Genomic DNA, 22,169 nt, shown 5'->3' on the forward strand with positions numbered 1-22,169 from the left:
GCATAAGCACTTAGAATCAGGTTAGAAACCTGTTAGAATCACAGCAAAGCTGTGATTCTGATATAATATCTTTCACTTACTTTTCATTTTCATTTCATTGCCATTAACAAGCACTAATGTTACAGCCGTTGAATGCCTGCAGCCAGTTGCACCAGCAGAGTGCAAGTTCGATCTTTATCTAGTTCAAATGTAAATCGGCACTACGTTCGAGTTTACGAACAACTAAACGTTATATTGTTGCACCAAATCACATACGTTCAACATAGACCTAAGTTATATCTTAAAACTTACACATAATACTAAGTAGGTGCAACGTCTGCCGTAAAAAAAAAAAAAAAAACGTTAATATGGCTTTTCGGTTTGAGAAAGTGGAAAACCTGCAAGTTATTAAATCTGGACTTTAACAGGCACTTATGCTCCTTGTATTTGGCTAGTAAAATGATGTGAGTGATTATGAGTGAAACTCTTTTTTCTAGGTCTATGTTCACCAGACATGGCAAAGCCTGAAATATATAATAACACCCATGGCCCGTTATACATAGGCTAGAATGAAAAACAACGCATATGCTATGTAACATGGCTAATGTTAGCTAACAGAGTTGACAGGCTAACATAACACACTTTTGTTATCGCCAACTTGAACAACGTTACACTAAAGATTACGGTAATACGTCAGCTAAAGGTGACCTTTGATAACTTTTCTGTTACTATTGTTATAACGTTAAGTTACTTCTAGGGATGCACGATATTGGATTTTTGCTGATATTCGATATGCCGATATTCAAACTCATTTTGGCCGATTGCCGATGCCAATACTGATATAGTGTAGATATATATATAGATGCCGCATAATTTAAAAATGGTCTCACTCCCCTCCAGAAGCAGAGAGAAGCTTAGCAGCACACAACTAGCATCCTCACAGGGTGGGAAACCTAGGGGTTGGTCGAAACCATTAGGCCCTCCATTCAAGTCCCAAAGCACGAGCTTGGTGATCGCGGGCTGTCTTATTTCCCATCGCATTCTCTCCTTATGGAGCCGCGGTGTTTATTTTGAACGAGCAGAGATACAATAAAGCTACAGAAAACGTTATTGGCTGTCCAGTGTCGTCGTTTAAGTGTACAAACACAACAATTAAGCCCTGTTCGAGTCCCAAAGCAGGAACAGGGCGATCCCGGGTTATCTTGTTTTATTTCCCATTGCATTCTCTGCTTCCGGAGCCGCATTATTTAAATTTTTTCTCACGCCCCCTCCAGAAACAGAGAAAAGCTTAGCAGCACACAGCTATCATCCTCCCAGGGTGAGAAACTTAGCTAGGGGTTGGTCAAAACCATTAGGACCTCCGTTCAAGTCCCAAAGCACGAGCTCGATGATCGCGGGCTGTCTTGATTTTATTTCCCATCGCATTCTCTAGTTACCAAGCCGCGATATTAAACAATGGTCTCACGCCCCTCCAGAAGCAGAGATCATCTTAGCAGCACACAGCTAGTATCCTCCCAGAGTGAGAAACTTAGCTATACATTTTACCCCTCCTCACATCACTGGTGCTTTACAAGCATTGCAAATAGCAAAATTTGTTTCTGATACTTCGTATTTCCGTATTTCCTGTTTACATTGTATGGTGCCGTTGATTGGTTTGAAACGATAGAAACGTCATTAAATGTGACAATATTTTCATTAAGGATTGCTTTAGGCAGTACTAGTTAAGTTGCGTCTTAAGTGATCATGGCGCAACTGAAATTCAGTGCAGCGCTAGTTTGAAACTAGCTACTCCGAACGTAAGGTTAAGATGGACTTTACACCCAAACATGATCGACTTTACACTCTGCTGGTGCAACCGGCTGCTGGTCTTGACCGGGCCTCCCATTTCTTTGTTCTAACATTCCACCATAGCCCTTAAGGAGCACTGCTAAATCCCACCCCAGCTTGCTGTAAGATTCAGAGAGTTCTAGAATAGTGGGTGATACTCTTAGTCCAAAAAATTGAAATTGTGTGTTAGGACCTCCTGCTCATTGGAAGACTCAGTTACCCCCACTCCTCCATTTTGATGTGCTATATAGTCCCATTAATGCAGGCACTGGAAAATACTTGTTTTGTCAAACTGGTTGTAAAGACAGCTGTTTCAGTCTCCTGCAGCATAATATCATTCTATCAGTCATCATCTGGGAGAGTCATATCCAAAATAACAACAACTCTCCATGTTGTTTCTGTGCACTCCTTGGGAAGTGAAGGTTTCCCTGCAAAAGCTAATACACTTCACCTGTTGTCCCCCCATGCCCTTTGCTCTCACAGTATTGCCTGCCAACTGTTCCTCTACACACACTGAACCTGGCCTCCTTGGTGTCACCTCTTAGCTTCTATTACATTTGCTGTTTTGTGTAAATAATAGCCCCTCTTTTAAAATTCCCCAGCTTATCCAGCACTTCTGCTGCTTTACTCAAACTGTCTTTGTTTCTCTCTGCTGTGCTGTCCAGCTTTCCCTGGTGGCCCTTCAAGAGACTCATACCCTTACCGGTACTACAGTTGAGAGATGCATATTCTTGCCATTACTTTTGCTTAGAGACCACAATCTTTTATATATGAACTAAATATCAGAAAAAGCTTTAATCCATTACTGAAAAGCATCATCAATCAAATTCTGAGCATTAAACCACCACAACCCAGAAAACTTCCCTGATTCTATTCAAAAATAGAACAGTGCATGATCACTAAAAGTATTATCATCACAATGGGCACGCTGTATTTTGAAGAAAAGCTCCATGTGAAATCGACTATGGTCAATTCTGCTTCGGTCGATTCAACCACTCACACACACACATAGGCAAAGACACACACACACACACCTACACAACCACACACACCACACACACACACACACACACACACACACACACACACACACACAAATTGCCACTGTGAGAAAGCTCTCACACCTGCATGTATCCGGCATGTGATTGGCAAAGGACAAAAAAGCAGGAAAATATACAGAGCGCAGAGCACGGTGCGGCTGCGTCATGCAGTTTATAGGACACGTTTACTAGCCTTGGTCTTTAGTTAACGTTAACGTTAATTTGTGCGTAGCCTACATTAATTAAATAAACCTCTCCTCCATTGTGCTTGGGAACTAATGTTCGGTGGGAACAAAAGTTTACACCGTTGTGTTCTTCAGAATTCCCTAGAGCGGAGCACTTCTATTCTGATTGGTTGCCGCCAAACCGAGTCATAGCTCATTACCATAAAGTTGCCCAGACTTCAACTTTATTCTGATGCCCACACCGCCCAAGACGCACCGCCAACGGTCATGCCGTTGTCACATGCATAACCTCAGCGGGTTATCATAAAATCAAAACTATAATGGGCGTCAATGGAGATGAAAACGCTTAACGTGAGATAACGACCATACTCCTAGGATTTCCGTTTTGGTTTTTTGACAGGAGGAAGTGTTTCTGACAAGAGATGTCAGAGAGAATTTTGGTGATCATTGATCGCAGTTTTGGTACATTAAGGCACGTTAAGTGTTTTAGAATGTCCAGGCTTTTGTATGCCTTCAGGCTTTGCTTTGTGTAGCTTATTTCCCCGGCATCAAAATCAGGTACATATAAATGTCAGGAAACCCGATTCCTGGCCACATGTCAATGTCCATGGACCACTGGTTCTTTGGTAAATTGTAAGGATCACTGTTGAGTCCAACTGCCTTTAATTTAAGCAGATAATCATTTGTTTTACTCCCGGTTTCGCAGTTTCCCGCGCTAAACACAGCCATGTTGCAGGATATTTTGCCACTCAGTCCGACTGAGGGGGCGTATTATTCGGGAAAGTGACGTCAACGCATAGCCTAGCAGCTCATTCACCCAACCCCCACCCATTTTTTTTTTTAATGGATCTGCATGATTCTCGTGGGTCACATTTTCAGGTCAGAAAATCTGGAATTCCGGATTAATCCAGAAAAATCACATCCCTAATGTATGCACTACCAAATTTTGACACAATCCTGGCATTTAGTGAGAAGATTTTGCTCAGCAGTCAAGGAAAAATGAGACATGAAAGCCTTCATTCGGGGAGAGACTCGGGTGACATGCCCGTCCATCTGGGTCTGGATACAATATGCACAGAAGGACAGATAGACAGAGAGTGGGAGGGAGTAAAACTACAAACAAATCTGTGCTCTTTTTAGAATGATCAATCTCCTTTACCTGCTCTCTGCTACCTGCCGCCTGGCAAATGCCATGAATGAAAGAAAAAGATTTCCAGTCCCATTACTTCAAATGCACTTTTTAAAAAAGGTCCTGTTATCAGAGAAGGGCTGCGTTTTAGTCGAATGCCTTACTGTTAACAATGGAAAAAAATTCACATTTACAGCTGTCACAGTCAAAGGCAAAATGGCTTTTTGTACTGTAGTGTAGTATGTGGCCTTCGATTGCTTCAAGAATCACTAACAAAATAAACAGCGAATAGCACATCTGGTCTGAGACAGTGACGAGTGACTCCTGCTGTCAGCTCTGCAGCCATAACCCAAAGCTCTTTAGATCCTCGCTCCCTTTCTGTTGCCAGTTTTCTTGTGGCCAAGCCACTGCAAGTACTAGAGGAACAGCATGGTCACGCATGGTGCCTGCTCAGAACCCTGTGTGTAAAGTTCTCCTAGGTAGTTGGCAGTTACTCAAAGAGCCGCATGGGCAGAGTATATAATGAATAATGTTCCCCTCACTGGTTGGTAGTTAGTCATTCTCATGGATAGAATATGTGATAAATAAAGTTCCCCTTGCTGGTTAGTAGTTCTGTTGCACCTTTCCCTGAATCTGCTATTTTTTCCTTCATCAAGGATTTTCACCTCACTTGGAATCTGCACTTCTTAGGCTTTCAACCATAGCTTACAAACAGTGGGAAATAATGAAGTCTCAGTGGACCCACAAGAAAAAACGTGCAAAAAGGAAGTGATCAAATATGGCCTTGAGCCAATAGCTTTTGTAGACCGTCTATGCGTGGCATTGATCTGAGGAAGGCTCACCAGGAATAGATTATTTATGCACATTTCTCATCATTGAAAACATTAAATCATGGAATCCAGTGTGTGGGACTAATCTCACTCTTTTAAAAAGGATGCCATAAGCATAAGAACACAGATTACTTTAAACTTAGAAAGAGACTAGGAAATCGCTGGTGTTGAATCTTTGACTTTAATAATAGGGTAGTAACAAAGTTAATGCAGACCTTGGATTTCAAAAAGATCTAAAATAATTTTGAAGCATTATCATATGTTTGAACCTGCAACATCGTAAACAGTTCTGTGAAATTAGCTTGCTGTGCAGTTCTCACCTTTTCTCTTATCCCATGATCCTTTTGGTATCTTCTTCATACACAAGATGTCATCAGAAGCACAATTTTAAAGGACATTGACCAGCATATTGACAGTAGTATGAGTAATAAATATAGAGCACGCTCCATATTTATTCATACCCATGATTAAAAATGAACAAAAAAATCATGATATATAACAGGATAAATTCCACTCACCCCTTAACTCACCCATACGTACCAGTCAAAGGACACTACGCTCGAAACACTGTGATTGGCTCAAATCACTGAGCCACTGATGACATGTAATAGCTCCTTCCATATTAGGCCTGCCTCTTCCATCAGCAGTTGTCACTGTTCACATTTCCCCTCAGCATTCTGAGGGTGTACAACAGTTTCAGCATAGAGAGTCTGCATTGCTACAGTATGATAAAGGCAATCATAGGATGTGGCATTCCTTTCTTACAACACCATTCCTTCCTTACAACACTGGGCAAGCAGTGACAGGGAAAACAGGGGCAGACAGGTTAAAACACATGGTGGACACAGAAGCCACAAAAATGCTACACTTTGCAATAGTCAAGAGGCCCTAACTGAATTCTCATTAGCAAAGGTCCCTAAGGAAACAGCAGGCGGAGAATTCAAAGAGCAGAACATCAAATTCAGAGGATCTGAGGTTCGTGCTGCTGAGGAATGACAACATTCAATTCTCAAATAGCACAAATTAAGAACAAAAGCAATGATGCATTTAGGGGTTGTGACTGTTGCCATGCTAATGCACATCTGCTCTATTTGGAAAACTCATATCGCACACAGTTTAAGCCCAAATGTGAAATTTTTACCCCTGACCTGACAACAATGAGGTCGCTAGGTATGAGATGAACCCAAGTACCATCTGCATCACAGAGTGTGTATAATCCCAATAAAAAACACCCTCAAGTGTATTATTATTGTGGTGTATTCCTATAACCTATTTACTAAATAAAATGTCTTCATTTCACCAAAGAAATTAATCAACTGACATTTAAAGCAGCTGTTAGGCCTACAGTGTCAATTATATTGCTACCTGGCTAATTAAAAATGAGCCCAACATATGATCAAGATATTGCAACATTAATTATGGATCAATATGTGAAGTAATTATAACATTTTTTAGGAAAAGTACAACTGGAAAGTCAAACTGTGCAATCAAATTATATGGCTGGATCTATCTGCTTTAAAATGATGAATATAAGGTGAAGTAAAACTTTTATTCAGAACACCTGTTGAATTCTGAATATTTTATGTATACATTTTTATGTATAATTGTACATGTATTTGGCATGAATACATATCTTCATTTTATCAGCCAAACATTCAAGGTCAAGCTATCCAAAAAAGATTTCAGTTTGGCCCCAAATAAGTATCTCCCAAGACTCCCTCCCTCATACATATACTATACAGCTCAACATGTACTTGATTGGAGTCTGAAATGTCAACTTCAGAAGCTGTTTCAATCATTGCCCAATCACTCACCATTACCAAAGTATAAAGTGGCCAATCATGCACCATTTCCAAAGTATCAAGTGGGGTTTATCAAGCGCTTAATGAAAATATTTACCAACCAAAATTCTGTTCATCATAATTATGGCAGCTAAAACCGTGGAGTACTTTGGCCTTAGATTAAATTAAATTAAATTTGAATGTGGCATGGAACACGCAAAACACATCCTTTAAGGATGACTCCTGGGTCCTGCTTTTATTCTTGATGGAAGGTTGAGAGCATGTTAACTTTAACATAAAAACAGGTATTCACATTATAGTAGAAATTTTTAAAAACAGCAATTGTTCACATTTATTAAGATGCAAATTGATGCTTTAGCGTAAATATTTGTTCTCATTTCTGAAAATGACAACATCCTTTATCAACCTCAGAAAGGACAGTTAGAAAGTTATCTAAGTTGCATAACATTACATTGTGTGTTAATGCCAGTAATTAAGTAGCTAGTTTTAGCTATTCCAAATAATGTCTGTCCATATAAGCATTCAACATTAATAGAATATTTAATTATGTCCTCCCAAGCAGGGATACATTTGATTTCCTTGATAGTTATCTCCCCTGTCTGATCCTCTGTCAAAAAGCAGTACTTTAGGCTAATAGCTTGGTATTTGTCACATACTGGGCCACATGTATCAATGGTGCGTACGCACTGAAATCGTGCTGAGCACTTTTCTGCACATAAAACGGTATTTATGAAAATATATTTGCTGGTAAAACTTGTGTACCACTGCGCATGGTCTCGAGGTGTCGTACACATAAAATTTGTAATTTGCAGATTAGCAACACCAAGAGGAACTAATGGTGATGCAAGTAAACGGGTCTTGTGTCAATCATTGATGTGTGTTATCACACCAGGTCCTGGCGCCAGGAGAGAGGCGTGACTGAGGGGTAGTTAAAAATGGCAAGGGGGCAAATCTTTTTATATAGTAAAACAGTAGATTATCATCCTGCTATTGCCTATTTCTGCTTTTTTTCACCCTGCAGATGTCAATATAGTGGCATTTTGACTAGATGCAAACAATTCCCTACTTTACCTTTTCCATGTGTTTGTGCGTCATGGCCATAATATGAAATAGGAATATTTGGGGCAGATTGCCAGGTCACCACCTAAAATTGGTCTGGTGGTAGGTTTAATGGAATTCATTGATTTAACCATGCAATAGCTGCATGAAATTAGCTCTGAAAGGCTAAATAACAACAACACAAAACTACTATTTCAAAATGAAATAATACATTTATTTCACAGCAGTGGTGAAGCCAGTATTAAAAGAGAGGTCAAAAAACGAATAAGCGCACACAGGACCAGCGTATCCGCACCCAGCGCCACGAGGGGCGCTGCCCCCTCAGTTGGCGCTGCCCCCTCTACCCTATAGAAAAATAGCACAAACAACAATAATATTGGAAATGTTGGAATACTCGTTGGAAACAACACAGGGAAGTAAAGTTTCGGTCAACGAGAGAGGGAGAGAGAGAGAGCGAGCGAGAGAGCTGCATGGCATGAGCAGAAAGACAGACAAAACATCTTATTATCACATCTGATTATCTTTGTTTTTTTTACTTAATGACCCTGACACTGTTGGCTATTATTTTGTTGATTGTGGCAATCATCTCTCAGTGGTTAGAATCGTTCATGAATTCATTTATTTTGCGTCTTGTAGACCTACGTTTTGAGTGCTCTTATTCCCTAAATGGTGTGAGGACACTCAGGTTTAAAATTTGACCACTTCTTTATCTTCTCCTCCATGGTACGCACCTCTGGTGAAACTGCATTCATAGCAGTCACCACTTTCAGCCACTCCACATTTTTCTGTCGATTTGAAATGTCGCTAGTCGCCTCCAAAAAGGACATTTCCCGGCCACCACACCACCACCTCATCAACCATCACCTCTATCTCCGTGTCCGAATAATTTCTTTTACCTCCTGCCATTGACCCTCAAGATCAGTCTCTGCGTTTCACTCCGATTTACCTGGGATCTTTAATATGCTAACTCGACGAATTAAAGGCGTGTCTCGGTGCATATAAGATCAATTGTGGGAGTGGACGTGAAGTGCATTCATGTGCACATAATCTCACGATGATTTGATTTACGCTCAGATTTATTAAGACAACCAGGTGTACGCGGTGTTTGATAACTCTATGAAAAACCTCCATTTTTCATAGAGTTATCAAATCGTGAGATTGTGTGTATACATGGTCCTACGGACAGTTGTACACAAAGATTGATACATATGGCCCACTTTCTCCCTGATGAAGTGCATTTGTTTCAGTATGAACCAACTGCATTCACATTAGCATTTGAAAACAATTGAATTCTTTTCTGTGCATTTTGCCAGTAGGGTTTTCAGAACAAATATGAGCCTGTCACCAGTAAGTGAGTTCCAGCAACTGATATTTGTTTTTCAACAGGCAAGAAGAATAGAAAAGTGAGCTGTTTTAAAACACAAATAGGCATCTGTTTGAAATATGAGTCCTCTTATTGTGTGAGTGGGTGGTGTGCTTTGAGATTTCAAATCAACATGAATTTACAGGAATTCAGCATTGCTAAATCCTCAGATGTCCATGGTGTCACCCTCAATACACACATACAAATAATAAGACAAAGTGTCTCTTATTTGGTGTTTGAGAGTAGCTTGGAGGGGTGTTCAGGAAAAGTCACAGACTGATAGCAGCAGACATTACATGCATGCAGGAACAATATAAAGGGTAGGGCTGTGCGATATGACCATAATCTCATATCCAGATGTAGGTCATTTCATATCCCGATAACGATACATACCACGATATAGCACATTTACTATAAATTCAACCAATAAATAGTTTTTATAAAATGACCTCATGGAAAGGCCATGTTTGTTTGTGTTGCCTTCATACAAATTTCCTGCCTGCATCCGTGCCCTGTGGAAGCGTCGTCCAAAAGACGAAAAATATTGCCGTAAAGTGTGTGATTTGCGACACAACAAAATAAACGATAGAGCATAATATGAAACGATAGACATTTTTCTATCGTCACACGATATATATCTTCATATTGCACAGTTCTAATAAAGGGTATAAATAAAAAGTGAAATCTGTGACAACTGAACAGCCATAAATGACACCCCACCTTCGGTGAATCTATTTTGAGATTCGGATCAAATTTTGAAGACAGAGTAGGAAAGTCACATCCATGGAGGGGAGCAAGGTGGCTGCATACAGGTTGCAGATAAGAAGGTTGGCATGTCTCAGCCCTGCTGTTGGACCTATGCAGGAATCACAGCTAATTTAACACAGCTTGGGCTTGTGTACCTGGACTCTGCACCGCTAATCCCACAGTGCAGACTTCTCCTCACTGATCTCTCAAGATACGGATTGCTCCTCTTACAGAACCAGACTTCAATGCCTGGACCCATTCCTTGGACACCAAAACATGTGCGGAAGGAATCAAAAGCTACCTTGCTTTTTGTTCAGCTGCACACAAATGCACACAATGTACACAATGCATTTCACATATTTGCATAAATTATACATAGTACACATAGCATATTGTGGACAATGAGAGGTAACTGCATTAGATGAATGGCTAATGGTACCAATGATACCACAGGATGCCCGCACAACAGAGCGCTGTCCACAGTTTTCACCAAAATCACAGAACAGTGTCAATCCTCAGTTTTAATATATGACATTGATGCTTTTGGTGGGAAAGAGAAGGAGGCTAATTCCTATCAGCTTCACTAGCTTGTGTGCTCATTATTGGTCCTATTCACTGGCACACAATAGGAAATCTCCTCTTTCCCACACAAAAGATAATATTGTAATTATACATTGTTTGTTATCACTTAGTTCAACATATATGTCTCCTATTTCTATTCATGTCCTATGTTCTGTACATAATTTATTTGAAGAGTGGGACTCCCAGGTGGGTCAGTAAGCAAGGCCCTCACCCTGAGTGCATCAGAGGAATAGCACCCACACTCCAATGAGTGGCCACTCCTCCGTGGTGCAATGTGTGACATAAGGTGTAAAAAAGCCTTTGGCTGCTGCAGAATTTGCCTCAGCACTTTTACACAAATGTAGAGGTTGTTGCAGTGTCATTAGTGTAATGTACAATTGGTGATTTAATAGGTTCAACAGGATTGCATAAAAGGGAAAAAGGCATCAGAAACATTTGCATTAAGAGTAAAGAGACTACACTTTTGTTTCAGGGGTGGGTGTGGGGGTATTTTTACATTCATGCCGGGAATTGCTCTTCCACTAGAAACTAGCCAAAACAAACAGAAATAACAGTGGAGGGGGCCTTTAAAGTGAACTCTGTTACAGGTTTGCACAAAAAATCATTTGATGAGTGCATTCTCCATGGCTCTCAATCGCTTGTCTTTGTATGGTAAAGACTAAATTAGAAGCGCCATCAAGGTCAAAGAAATATAATTATAGTTTCCTCTTTTGTGTGCATATACACAGGGCTTGAGGATATAGTTCAAGTTTGAACCTCAGCAGAAACATCTGAATGCTTTGTTTGTTGAATTATTATGCATATAGAATTGAACCTGTTTTTTTCCTTTTACTGTATTCTCAAATCTAATTCTCATCCTGAACAGCCAGGGCTCAGGCTATTTCAAACATTTGAGTGCATCTGAGAAATGGCTCTATAGATGCCCAAACCTACACAAAACTCAATTGCAAGACTGGGCCACTTGAGTGAAAGGGCCATTTAAACATTGTTACATGTGTTTCTTTCAAATGCTGAAAACTCCTTACAAGTTTGATACAATCAAACAGCCAGATGAACCCTAACTCACTTTTATTTGTTATCCCTCCCAATCCCTACTCTTCAATCAAGTGTTAGGCTTTTTTTAATAATATGGCAATGATGATCAGCAGTACACAGCCAGATCAAAGTAGAATTGTACTTAATGTTAGTCCTTTAAAAACAATTTGATGAATGTACTGAGGCATATTTTATGCATTTAAAAAACAGCCGTCAGATTGAGAAAAAAAGAGGTGGTGCCTGCTTTGGCATTACTGTGTGTTCTAGGCAACCACGTCTTTCCTTGGAATTGATTAATATTTTTTGTGGACACTATGCTAATAGCAGTGGTTAAATTCCTAGCATGACCTTGAAATTGCATTTTTAGTGAAAAGGGGTAGAAAGTCAAAAGTCAAATTTTCAAATAACGTTGCGATCACTTGGATATTTGTGCACTTAAATACATTAACACATTGCATCCACAGTGTAAAAATTCTTTTCAGCACAGACAGCCTGGTTTAGATGTGGCAAGACACTGAGAAAGGCGAAATGCACAATTAGCGCACAATTGTAATTACATCAGTAATGTAGGGCAGTATCAGGGCAGTAGTGTGCTCTGAACAGATACATCAGTTTGGCGGTTTTGCAGAGGCTCATAAACTAAGACAGCAGGAATCCTCCATTGATCTGCTTCAGCTCAGGGTAACAGCAGATTCGCTGGGTGCAATCAGTGGGCCCCCCTTGGATTGTTCAGGCTTGTGCTCAGTACAGAGGGGTACAGAGGTCTGACCTCAGAGAAACTAAACACAGAAGAGTATATACTGCACCAACTGGGAGAGGAGGCACAGGAGAAAATCCAGCCTTATTGCAAAGCTGCAATAAGGTATGACACAAACCTTTTATGCAAGGCTTCTATGAAGAGCCTCCACATCTTTTTATAGTATGGTACCCAGAGATGGACACAGTGCTGTTCAGGTAAAATTCTATTAGATTCCAAGCCCCAATTAGTAACACGTTAAATGCTATTTATACGATGTGAGGCTAATTGTTCTTTCAAAAAACAATTTTCATTGATTTCTTATTAAATCATTTGTCAGCATATGGGACAAAGGCAAATATTCACATTTGAAAGGGAGAGCCAGAGACTGTAATTCAGATGAACTACAGTGAAGAGAATTTTTTCTGCTGTGGCTCAGAAACCTGACGGCATCACCAGACGGCCACTGTCTCACTGCAAGGTCTGTACTTCCTGTCCGGGAGAGTAGCCCCCACACACGCACTCCACTGTGCGAACATAAGGACTCAAGGCTCTGCGTCACCCCAGCAATTCCTACTGGTGCATCAGCACTTTCCGTGGAGAGGCAGAGGTGGGGGAGCCTAACTGCCTCCCCCACTGCTTTGTCTTAGCTGCAGGGAGGCCTGTTCCCCCCATTCACCCCCTCCAGACCTCGCCCCGAGCATTAGCCCACAGTGCACAGACATGTGGAGTCATGCCGCTCTGGTGTCTCTGCTACACTGGCACCATATATGACAGTACTGCAACTAGGTAAGCTTGGTTTACTTTCTCTCCCAACATTACCACTGAAGTTGTACTATTGCTTTTATTTGATGAATCACATGGTTTCCTTTTATTAAAGCCAATACAACATGTCATAAATCCTTTTGGTTTATTAAAATGTTACCATTTCCAGAGAAGGTTCGCTGTCTCGACATCTTGTAAATGTATTCAGCATTGTCATGAAATGATATTTCATGGTAAAACTATGGTATACATTTTCTCCTTACCTCAATCCATTACACGTTTATGTCATCTTATTGATATTATATAAACACTCTGGTCTCTTATCAGAAGCAGGGGATGTGTTAGCCTCAAGATGCCATGTTATCCGAAATGTTATCCGAACAATTGAGTCAAAATGCTGTTAATGCCCGTGATCTCATTAAAAGGAAGTGGCCAGGACATATATGACATAATTATTTGTAATTTAAATTTAATATAATTTTACAAAATATCCTAATGAGTAAAACAGTTTCAATAATTGATGGATAATTTCACATATATTTAAAAACTATGTTCCCTATATGCACTGGAATTCATTTTGCCATGTACTGGAATTATGTAAGTTCAGCAGGGTAGAACTAATCAATATGTGATTTAAGTGGAATTTCCTTCCTTTTGGAAATGGAACATTTTTTCTTTTGCCGTTTCCCTTTTTTCACCAAATTAGTTAATCTGATCATAAATTATGCCATTTTACAACCGTCCCACCATAACTCCTGTGCTCACGCTCATGTGCACACACAATACGCTCACACACAGGAACGTGGCTGTTTCTCACACAGCAAGTCCAATGGTGCACTGGAGTGAAGCGGGCACTGATTAGACAACTGATGGTACTCCACTGACTTCATCTGAGTAACTTGGGAATGTCTGAGGAGTCACAGGTGTTCCAGGAGCAGCGTGACAAAGGGACCCTGGCCACCCAACCCACCCCATCCCTGGTGGAACATGGCCAGTCTGTGGTGTTGAGCCACTCAGGAGTCCAGAACATTCTTTAGTGAACATCAATACAGCAGTATAGCACAGTGGTAAGAAGCCGGGCTCATAACTGAAACGTTGCTGGTTCAATTCCACTGGAGCACTGCTGCTGTACCCTTGGGCCAGGTACTCAACCCAGAATTGCCTAACTAAACCAACAATATCCAGCTGCATAAATGGATAACATGAAAATTGCAACCTATATAAGTCACACTGGATAATAGCATCTGATAAATGGCAATGATGTAATCTAATGATCAAATGAAGCAGAAGCCCTGTCCTGGGAACTCTGAAAGTGGGGTTGGGGAAGCGGGGGGTGGGGGGGGGGGTCATCTGAGTGTGCCTGCAGCAGCCCAGCATCCAGATCATACAGTGCTGTTGGAAGGCCAGCAGTACCCCAGATTCCTCAGCAATTTGGCCTTGCTGCTGGAAGCCATCTCAGATAGGGCTCTTTAACACAGTCCCTGTTGCCTGCTGGAAAAGTTAGCATTGATTTTCTCGCCTAATGTACTGACTAAAAATACACTCACAATGAGAGCCCAATATTCCTCTTCATAAAGACAACTCTCACTGTATCTTTTTTTTCCAGATTATCTATTTAACCATCCAGGATGAGGTTATATTTCACTTTTTGCTCTGGAGGAGAAAATGAATGTGGAAGGTCATAAAATAGTTGCTCTGATGCAGAACACATGGAAAATAAAGAGGGAACAGCTTAGCAACATTTTAGTCGGAACGTTGAAGGATCCAAGAGTTAATTGCTCACGACTGAAAGAGGATCTTTTAAAGTCCACTTAAAGGATGAGATGCCTTTGCCTCTTGACTCTGACTGGGAGGCTGGTCAATTTGCATTTCAATGCCAAATTCAGGTGGAATTCGATCTGCAATCTCTATGGAAGGCTGTTTCCCAGGCTTTTTAATTTTGTGCGGTGTGTCAAATGTTTCTGAGTTTTGCAGGAAAAGTAAGAAAAGGTAATATCAAAAATAACCTTGCTCTATATAGCACCACTTGCTGTCTTGGAGTTCAGCCATGCTTTTAGCACAGAATTATTGTGGCACAGTGCCCCCTAGATTAAGATTCAGGTCTAGAGGGAGTCTGCTGCTAACATCTCCTGATATGACTCCATAATTCTACCCATTCGTCTCTTATCCAACTTGCCAGTACTTCCTGAAAATGTCCCTGGTATTACCCTCCATAAACAGGTATCTTGTGTCATAATTCCCTGTAGTAAATGCACTGTGTGTAGGACTTTTTGTTCCTATTCACGTCTATAGCTATACGTGTACCTGGCTGTAAGCACTTCTGCTTGAATTGTACAGAATGTGTGGTATCATTGAATTATTGCATGTAGTCCCTTGCTGATGTGTGTATGAAGCTGTGTGTATTACAGTGCTTTCTGCATATGTGTGTGTTTCTGTGTGTGTGTACAGTACATGTCCATGTGAACACATGTGCATGTGCAACATATATACTGTTTATGTCCATGTGTATGTGTCTGAGTTCTAGTATGTGACCATGCATCTGTATGTATGTGTGTGTGTGTAGGTTTTGTATGTATGTGCTTATTTGCGGTGTAAGAACAGACATTAGGAACAAAAATCACAGGCCAGAATGCTCTTTCTGCCATGTGAACAGCACACCAGGGAATATTTACATTTCAGGTTATTTGAATTGACATCTCAATCTTGAGCTGCTTTACAGTTTAGCATCACAAATCAATGCAGCCAGTATCTGAAATTAAGTCAGAAGAAATTTCTTTTCTGGGAATGCAACCTAAAATGACTGAATTATGGATAATACAAGCCCATTTCCACCTAATCTATCTTTCCTGGTGATTTCACCACTCAATAAAAGATCAAAAGAAACGCAAACCGCCCTTCTCTCCGAACGTGGCACGCGATTTACGCGAAAAATAAACAGTCGCTACTACCGCTATTAGCCCGACTCAGTTCTTCTGCACATACAGATTGCACCTCCTGGGGCTAGCCACAGACTATCCACGGCAACATGTATGACAAACAAACTGCCAAAAACAGGTGTGTACAATTTCTTATCGGGGTCAGTAGCTTTTGAGAGCTGATTTGTTTTGTTCTTTTTTCCATCGGTCATCAAAACAACTTTCCACACCCACTCAGCCGGACCGGCCTTCGTGCCTTTTCACTTGGGATGTTGGCTAAACTGTCCACTTTTACAACGGTAATGGTACAAACCCAGGAATTTCCCATCTGCTGTTAAGTTTTCTATATGCACAGGTACACTCAACATAACTATCATCATCGTGTGTAGAGGGCTTTAATGGCAAATCTTATTTATAATTCAGATATTTTAAATATTTCAGGGCAGCGAGGATGCGCAGGCAACCATAAATGTTTCAAGTTCCGCTCTTCCTGGGTACGAGTGTACATTCCCTCCCGACAAATTGTGTGTGTGTATATATATATATATATATTTAACATAAATAATTCAATCGACCTCGTTAAGGAAATTCCGAAAAACCCAGCCCCGCAGCTAAAGCCTGTCTTCGCCATACCCCCGCCCCCGGATCATCTTTCGTTCTATCCCTGTAAAAGTGGAAACGCATGAGGAATGTCAGATAGCATCCATCGTTCAAGAGAGAACCTCCGGCAGCTCGCAGGCGAACCGGCAGTAGAGGAATTGCGTGGGGCATGTAAGAGATGTCGTTTATGAGACATTTCTCTGGGGGGCAACCTGAAGTCAGTTGAATGTCTCCCCCCGCTGTGCCAAACAGTTCCTTAAATGAGCAAAGTCTCACGGCCAATCCCGTGCCAGTAATTAAAACACTAATGTCAATCCCCGTTAAATGCTACGGTCTCTGCTTGCCTGCATTCGAGGCAGCATGTCTCATGGAGATGGAGAGAGACAACTCCGCCAGTAATTATGCCTCTCTTACGACATCCCTGTTCAGTAGATAGGCTCGTATTGTCTTTTCATCTTCCAGTCTCCATCCCTCAAAATCATGTCCTTTAAAAGAAGCAGCATTAGCTGTGTATAACGCGATATTTTTTATTATAAATAATAAAAATTAATCACGCCGAACACAACTCTTTAATATCTGACAAGCAAATGGAATCTGCTTTCTCGTGTACGTTTCCTTTCCCCTCTCCTCTTTTCTTCTCGTGTAGACGTGCGTATCCCAGTTTTTTTTCCCACAGACAAAGATAAAGAGTAGGAGAGCTTGCTCTTACCTTGAAACAGTGTTCCCAATCCTATAGTCCACACAAGAATTCTTCGGTTAAAGAGGTGCACCGCTGTCTCCGCCAGCGCGGCGGCTTAATTCTGCTAAAATTGAGCACTTTTGAAGAGCGATAACACCTCTCCCCTTGCACTCACGGAGGTCTTCTGAAACCCTCTCCCTTCTCCCCGTGTGTCCCTTTATTTAAATTCCAAAAGCTGTTGCTTATTTAACTTGCAGTCGATGCAAGTCCAGCCCAGTTGCTCCTTCCTTGAGCGCAGAGTAGAGTGAACTGAGGCACAGTGCGAACGCTTTTCCGAGTGGCTGAACGCAATAGGCGCTTTCCACACCTTGACGTATCATCGCTTCAGTATTCATCTGATTGTCGGAAAGGCGTTTGGAGCACAAACTTTCGGGCTATGCATTGAAAGGAAGAGTGGGAGAGGGCCCTCTCTGCGTTTATTTTCCTGTTTCCTTTTTTCTTTCGTTTTAATAATTGGACTTGTACGGCTGTTCTGAGCGTGGATGCTGAAAATCACCGATCACCGGACGCAGTCTCTCTCTCTCGCCCCCCCTTCCCCTGGACTCTATCTGTTCATCTCTGACAATTACCCCGACGACATATCTCGTTTTGTAAGAAATTATTATTTACGGTGTGTCCTCCACAAGGTAATACATGATGGTCTGACTTCACTGCCGAGAAATGCCAATGACGGGACAACATACGCAGACGGGAAACACGGAATGTGAAAATATCATTAAAAGGAAACAAGATGACTGCTCATTAGCTGGTTCCTGTCTACCTGCACGCCAGCGCTGGAGCTGGCCTTCTTACTCACCCCGAGAGTCCCGGTGGACGGACTGGGTCACCGCTCAGACTTCGCCCCGCTGTCAAGGCCGGATTGAGGAGGGGGATAAAAATAGAAGAGGCGGCCCACTGCTCGCCACCGAGAAGGGCAGACGCAGTGTGCAACAGCCATGGAATCCTAATAATTAGCGGCATAAGCATATTGCCAACAAATCCCTTATCGCTCTCTACACATATGCACAGGGAATCACCTAGGGAGAAAACGCAATGCAATTAAAAATAAAATGGAAAAACCTACTAATGTATCTACTGCAGAATTCATCAATATTATGTAACCCGGTTAAAAACATTAAGTGAAATCATTTCATCAAAGCATATAAATAGTGGGATTTAAAAGGTTGAAATTCATTAAATGTTATAAAAATGTTTAAAAGGAGTTTAAAATATATATATATTATATGTTTATTGTTTTATTTAAAAGATATGTATCTGTAAAAACTGTCTGAACCAGCATTTATGGGGTTAATAGAGATCAGCCGGAACGTCACTTCTCAGGTGTTTTAGCCACGGACAGATAGCGAGAGGCACAGGCCCAGCGAGAGGGACGAGAGGAAGAGAGGGGGGGGGGCAGAAAGGAGAAGACATGAGAAGTATGTAGTAAACAGTAACGAAAAGAGACTGTGAGTAGATGTTTGTGACCAGGTTCGTGGAGATGTTCAACCCGGACTCTCTCAAGGACTTATTGGTGACTTTCCTGTGTGTTTGAGTGAACTACTCGATCCGAGATAAGAAGAAGACGACGTGGAGCTAGCAGCTAACTCAGTAGCTAGTAGCTCACAGTGACTTTGCTAAAGCTAGCAGCAAGCTACCGGTACGGCAGAGACTGTGGGACAGCGAGCGTGGAGCTGCAGACGACGAGCGAGCACCGTGACATCGGCGGTGACGGGTCTTCGTTTCCTCCGGGCGGATCCTCTTCCCAAGTCACCTCTTCTCCTGCCATCAGCCCGTGTGTGTGGATACCACACTGGTCATTAAGGTACCTTTTTTCTTTTCTGTTGCCCAGTTGGGGTGAAGCAGCCACAGTTTTTGAGGCTTCAACGTACCCAAGCTACATCCAGGCCAGCACCGAATGACTAAAGGGGTACCCGTTTTTATTTTCCATAAATTATTAAGAGTGCCGGCTTTAGTATAAGGTGTGTGGGCCCACAAAATTGTGTTTAAGTGAATTTGAAGGGTAAACTGAGGTTTTGAATTAATTCATTTAAAGGTTACCTGTGGAAAAAAAGGGATAATTCATTTATTGTGTTTCCTGTGGAAAAAAAAGAGGGACAATTTATTTACAGTGTTTACCTTGAAAAAGAGGGACACTTTATTTTGAAGGTTTAAAAAAGAACATTCATATTTTTATTTCATTTTCTTATTTTATTAATAATTTCTTAAGTAAATAATTGAGAACTATTTTTCTAAAACCTCGTGTTGTGTACTTTATTACTTACCTTAAAAAAGGAAAAACCTTTAATTCTCTGAAACACATAGACACAGGTGGGTTTAAAAATCTTTATTAAAAATATAATTTAAAGGTGAATTCATAGGTTAGTTAAAAACAGTTCATGTGTGTAACTTAAAAAGAGAGATCCAAGACAATAATTAAAACTGAGTTAATCAGGGTTAAGAATAGTTGATAAATATATTAGAAGAACCCAAAAGCCCTGCCCTCATCAACATGATTACTGAGGGGAGCGCTACATAAAATGGAGGCACCGCTGGGATAGTTTTGGATTTCTCAGTTTAAAAAAAAAAAAAGATAAAAAGAGTCAAAGTTAAAGTAACCAAACTAAATAAAGTTTATAAAGTAAATAAAGTTCTAAGCTCTTTAAAAATAGTATTAACATGGACAAAGCAGAACTAGAGTCAGAGTTAAAAAGCTGGTGCCGTGGTGAGGGTTTGGATGAAACTCATGCCCTGATCACCATCGTCCCATAAGAAGTGGAGATCAGTGAAGTGGAAGAAACACTGGAAACTATCAAGTCGTTGGGACGGGTGCGTGTCCATGGGAGAAACTTCAGTGCAAGACTAAACAAACGAGTAGAGAGAATGTGAAAGAGGAGAGTGTTCCTCCTGAAGTTGTGCTTATTGATGGAGAGGTGTGGCCTATTATCGTCATAGGAAAAGCACAGGCAGCTGCTGAAGAGTTTAACAGTAAACTAAAAGGGTTGCTGCAGGCTGAAGGCAAAACTATGGAGGACCTCAAATCATTATTCCCCAGCACACCCCCGCCCATTAGCTCCACTGAATCCATTCTTGCCGCTGTCGGAGATCTGTTGGATAAGACAACAAAACCAGCTGATAGTGGAAGTTATGGTTGACTACGCATGTTCTCAGGAGCCCTACCACCACCACCAGGTGAAGAACCATTTGACCATTGGCTAGAGCAGGCATGGCTTATGGTGGAGAAGACTGAATGCTCAGACAGAGAAAAAAGACGCAGACTTATTGGAAGTTTAAAGGGGTCTGCGCTAGAAATTGTGAAAGCAGTGCGGCATGCCAATCCTGACGCCAGCCCCAAAGAGTGCTTGGAAGCTCTCGAAAGTGCTTTTGGAAGTGCTGAGTCCGGTGATGATCTCTACTTTGCATTCCGATTGATGCAACAGCAAAAAGGAGAGAAACTATCAGATTTCCTCAGACGCCTAGAACGATCTCTAGCCAAGGTGATTCAGCGAAGTGGTCTTCCTGCTAGCCGCATGGACCAAGCCCGACTGGAGCAACTGTTAAGGGGAGCTATCGCTTCGGACCTGGTGCTGATCCAGCTGCGCTTGAGAGAAAGGAAGGCTGCACCCCCAAACTTCCTACAGCTTTTGACAGAGATATGTGCTGAAGAAGAGTATGAAACTTCTAGAAAGAAGCTCAGTGCCTCAGTACATCAAGTGCAAGCTAATACAGAAGTGGATACAAGGCAAGCTGAGATCCAGAGCTTAAAGGCGGAAATAAAAGAACTGAAGTCAATGGTTGCATCAGTAGTGACCAAGTCAGCTAATGTTAAAGATGATTTCATGGAGGTTAAAACCATCAGTGCACCGCCTGGCCCCGAGAACCGGCAGGACGCCGAGCTGGCTGCCTTGAAAAAACAACTAAAACGACTGAAACAGAAAACTAGCAACAAGATGTATGAGCAAGATGCTGCAGTTGCTGTTTCAACTATGGAGGCTTCTAAATCAGTCTCCAAGTCCCCCAAAGGACCACAGAAAAGATCAGAAGAGAATTTCTGCTACAGGTGTGGTGAGAGCGGACATTTTGCCACCAAGTGCTGCAACCCTGCAAATCAAGCCAAGGTTATCAGAAAGCTAATTCATGCTTTAAAGGTGACAAAAGACAAACAGCAGTCTGGTGATTCCACCACCAGTGAAGTTAACTGTGGGGTCAAGAAAAGTGCTGTTACCTCATCAGAGCCGGCTGGCATCCCTGAAGGCTTGATTAGTCCACCCAGCATCGTACCTGTGAAAGTAAATGGACATTGCTGTGATGCCTTGTTTGATAGTGGGTCTCAGGTCAACATTATCTTTGAGTCTTGCTATCAAGCTTACCTGTCTGATGTCCCAATACGCCCTGTGTCTGGTTTAGCCCTGTGGGGGCTAAGTGAATCTGAGATCAGTTATCCCTATCGTGGGTACATGGTGGTTGATGTTGAATATCCAGCAAAGGTTGCAGGTGCCGACCTGACAGAGGCCGTCCTCGCTCTTATCTGCCCACAGCCCTGAACTGCAGACCAGACTCCTGTCATTGTGGGGACCAATGCCAGTCACATCCGACGTCTTGTGCAGCAATGTAAGGACAATGGCATCGACATCACCCAGACACTTGGGATACAAGTATGTTACAACAAGCTAACATCATCCAACACAGCCAAAGCCCTAGAAGAGGAGGATGACATTGGCTGTGTGTTATGGCAAGGCCCTGGCCCACTGACTCTGCCCCCTGGTGGTGACTGTAGTGCATCTGCAAAGTCGAGTACAAGCTCCCTGTCGACAAAGAAATGCTGATGGTGGGTTCGTCTCCCGTAGCTCCACTCCCAGC

At 41.7% G+C, this 22,169-nt stretch overlaps 1 protein-coding gene across 1 annotated transcript in view; it reads right to left on the reverse strand.

Moving 5' to 3' along the window:
• LOC118793060 (leucine-rich repeat and immunoglobulin-like domain-containing nogo receptor-interacting protein 2) overlaps window positions 1–18,428 on the reverse strand; it is a 372,915-nt gene extending 354,487 nt beyond the window's left edge. The window contains exon 1 of the mRNA XM_036551003.1: window positions 17,304–18,428. The gene's annotated coding sequence lies outside the window, so the exon portion shown is untranslated. The remainder of the gene's footprint in view (window positions 1–17,303) is intronic.
• Window positions 18,429–22,169: the final 3,741 nt, after the last annotated feature.

The sequence above is a fragment of the Megalops cyprinoides genome, chromosome 18 (assembly GCF_013368585.1).
Source record: "Megalops cyprinoides isolate fMegCyp1 chromosome 18, fMegCyp1.pri, whole genome shotgun sequence".
In the NCBI taxonomy this organism is placed as follows: domain Eukaryota; kingdom Metazoa; phylum Chordata; class Actinopteri; order Elopiformes; family Megalopidae; genus Megalops; species Megalops cyprinoides.